The sequence below is a fragment of the Cyprinus carpio genome, chromosome B22 (genome assembly GCF_018340385.1).
Source record: "Cyprinus carpio isolate SPL01 chromosome B22, ASM1834038v1, whole genome shotgun sequence".
In the NCBI taxonomy this organism is placed as follows: Eukaryota; Metazoa; Chordata; class Actinopteri; order Cypriniformes; family Cyprinidae; genus Cyprinus; species Cyprinus carpio.
In genome coordinates, this window is record NC_056618.1 from 3166263 (window position 1) to 3170242 (window position 3980).

Consider the following 3980-nt stretch of genomic DNA (forward strand, 5'->3'; position numbering starts at 1 on the left):
TTCCACTCCACTGGTTTTGTGTGCATAAAAACCCACCACATGTGACTGCACGAAGACCAGGGGTCAGTCAGTTAGTTGTTTTTGGAGGATAGTGGAGTGTGGCTCCTGTCCTTAACCCAGACTGGCAGCGGGTGAGTTGTGTATATTTTTTTTTCTGTCAGCATTTGTAGTTGTATTGGTTGAGGAAAATGTCTTCTAGGCTGAGTAGTTTTGTGCAAGCTCCTTCAGAGATAGGTTTAGAGATGTGTACTAAGGAACAGTTACTTGAAATTGCTGACCTATCAGATTGAAATTGCTGATAAAAAACTTAAGGAGACCGTTAAAGAGAGATTAAAGCAGGGTCTGAGGGAAGTAGGTGTTCTTGGGGGTCAGTCTATTAGTAGTGAGGGTGCGAGTTTTCAATCTAGCCCTTCACTAAATTTTGAACAGCAGAGGGAGTTGTTGCAAATGCAGTTAGAAATAGCGCGATTGCGAAATGTCAATAGACCAGAAGTACCACAGTTTGATGTTTCACAGAATCTTCCTTTGTTGCCTAAATTTGATGAGTCAGATCCAGATACATATTTTACTTTATTTGAGCGTATTGCGGAAGCTAGAGCTTGGTTAGATTTGGACATGACTATGTTGTTGCAATGTGTACTTACAGGAAAAGCATGTGAGGCTTTTTCAGCACTGAGTGTAGCTGACAGTAAATTATGCTAAAGTTAAATCAGCAGTTCTGAAGGTCTACGAGCTGGTGCTGGAGGCATATCGTCAACGTTTTCGTTACAGGAAAAAGCAAGATTCACAAACCTATTCTGAGTTTGTTCGCGATTTGACTTCTGCATTTAATCGTTGGTGCACAGCTTCTGAAGTTAGTAATTTTGAGGGTCTGTCTAACTTGATTGTGTTAGAACAGTTCAAAAATTCTGTGTCTGACCAGGTTGCTACATACATTAATGAACGTAAAGTTAAGTCTCCAAGTGATGCAGCAGTCCTTGCAGATGAGTACAGGCTAACGCATAAGAGTCATTTTGAGTCAAACAGTGACGTGCTCTATAAAAATAACTTTACTCCTAGGAATAGGTCATCTTTTTCTGGAGCTTCGTTCCGAAGGCCTCAGAAGTTTTGTTCTGTGGGACCTAAAGCACCAGTTAATGTTAATACCTGTCGCTACTGTTTAGTTGAAGGACATTGGAAGAAAGATTGTCCTCTACTTAAATCAAAAAAGTTAGGTCAATTTAAACCTGCTGTGTTGGCAGTGCCTGTTACAGCCTCTGATCACCATGGTGAGCTTTTCCAGCCAATAGGTGAGTTTGGTTCTGTGTCTTCCCAATGTGACTTTTCAGCTTTTATTTCAGATGGTGTAGTGTCCCTGGTAGATGGCAACCAAGAGTTTCCAATTAAGATCTTAAGAGACACTGGAGCTTTAGATTCTTTTATTTTGGAATCTGTTTTGCCGTTCTCTAAGGAGTCTGATTCTGGCAGTTGTATAATGGTATGTGGCATGGGTTTAGTTCCATTCTCTTCTCCTTTACGTGATGTTACCCTTAAATGTGGTTTGGTAGAGGGTGATGTAGCTGTTGGGGTTAGACCCCAGTTGCCAGTAGAGGGAGTCCATATGATTTTGGGGAATGACTTGGCAGGTAGTAAGGTGTGGGCAGATGGCAAAATAAACATCTTTAAAAAGCAAGATTCAGTGCCTCCTGCAAAGGTATATCCAGATTGCAGCTTTGTGTCTCCGGAGGTATTTCCAGTTTGTGCTGTTACTCGCTCTGTCTCACGTAAGGAGGTTGAGAGTAAGCCAGAAAGCCTTGAGTTGCCAATTAAACTATAAATCGAACAGTTGACTAGTTCTCGAGATTCACTGATAGCTGAGCAAAAGATAGATACTACCTTGGCTGATTTGTTTGATAAAGCTGTTCCTGATTCAGTGGTGAGGAATAGTGCTCAGTGTTATTTTCTTCTTGATGGGCTGTTGGTCAGGAAATGGGTTCCACACTGTGATCAGGGTCTAGGTGAACCAGTTTTTCAGGTAGTTGTACCTACTACTTTGCGAAGTAAAGTGTTGCAAACTTCACATGGTGATGTGGCAGGTCATATGGGTGTTTGTAAAACTTATGATCGCATACTCCGTTATTTTTTTTGGCCACGTTTAAAGCGGGATGTAGCTCAGTTTATTAAAACTTGTCATACATGTCAGCGCACAAGCAAGCCAAATCAGGTTGTAAAGCCAGCTCCTTTGTATCCAATACCAGCCATAGGGCAACCTTTTGAGCATCTTATTATTGATTGTGTTGGGCCTTTACCACGGTCCAAGTCAGGTCATAACTACTTATTAACTGTTATGTGTCAAGCAACTAGATATCCGGCAGCTTTTGCCTTGCGTACCATAACTTCAAAACCAGTAGTTAAAGCGTTAACTCAATTTATTTCAACATTTGGAATTCCAAAAATCATCCAGTCAGATCAGGGGTCTAACTTTACCTCCCATTTATTTGCGCAGGTTCTCAAACAGCTTAAAGTTAAACAAAACAAGTCTACTGCGTTCCATGCTCAGAGCCAGGGAGCTTTGGAATGTTTTCACCAAACGTTAAAGTCCGTGCTTCGCTCATATTGTACAGAACTGTTTGCAGATTGGGAGGAGGTGTTACCTTGGCTGCTTCTAGCTGCTCGCGAAGTAGTGCAGGAGAGCACAGGGTTCAGCCCAAATAACTTAGTGTTTGGTCATAAGGTGCGTGGGCCCTTAGCAGTGCTGCAGGATGGTTGTTTGCCTGAGGAACCTCCTCTGAACCTTATTGACTATGTAAATGGTTTTAGGCTGAAGTTGTATAGGGCTGGTGAACTAGCGAAAGAGAAACTAAAATGTTCTCAAAAGAAAATGAAACTGAGATATGACAGACAGGCTGAGCTGCGCGAGTTTAGTCCCGGTGATCGGGTACTCGCTCTTTTGCCTCTTGTAAGTTCACCTTTTCAGGCAAAATACTCTGGTCCTTTCACTGTGTTGCGCAATGTGTCAGATTTGAATTATCTTACTGAAACCCCTGGTCATAGGAAGTCCTCTAAATTATGCCATGTGAACCTGTTAAAATGTTATCACTCCCTTGATCAAAGCAAAGTTGAAGGCACTCCAGTGGTGAGGTCAGCGTTGACTGCTGCTCCCGTCACTGCATCTTGTGGCTTTAGCTTTGTGGAGGGGGGGGAGAAGAGGAGGTCGTTAGGGTTTCTGATGAGGTCTTGCAAGGCCGGTTGAAAAAATTCCCAGACTTTGCAAAACCTTGGGGTTTTGGTAGATCATTTAGACTCTGAGAAACGTGATGAATTGGTAGCGCTTATCAGAAACTACCCTGTTTTGTTTTCTGATACTCCATCGCAAACCCATTTAATTGAGCACGACATTGACATCGGAGATGTTAAGCCTATCAAACAGATTTTATTGTGTATCTGAGGAGAAGAGACTGCAATTGGAAACAGAAGTACAGTATATGTTGGACAATGGTATTGCTGAGCCATGTTGTTCGAATTGGGCTTCACCCTGTCTTCTGGTCAAAAAGTCTGATTCCACTTTCAGACCCTGCACTGATTATAGAAAAGTTAACAATGTTACTAAAGCAGACCTTTATCCTCTTCCTAGGATGGAGGACTGTATTGATCAAGTTGGGTCAAAGTATGTTAGTAAATTTGATCTTTTAAAAGGTTATTGACAAGTACCCCTTACCAAAAGAGCTTGTGAAATTGCTGCCTTTATAATTCCATCTGGTTTGTTCTCTTATACAGTGATGCCTTTTGGTTTGCGGAATGCTCCAGCCACCTTCCAAAGGCTGATGAATCGGGTGGTCTCAGGTCTGAAAGGGTGTGCCGTGTATTTGGACGACGTGGTCATCTATTCAGACTCCTGGGAGGAGCATATCGGGAGAGTGCAAGCCTTGTTCGAAAGACTGGTGTGGGCCAGGTTGACTATTAATTTGGCAAAATGTGAGTTTGCCAAGGCTACGGTCACA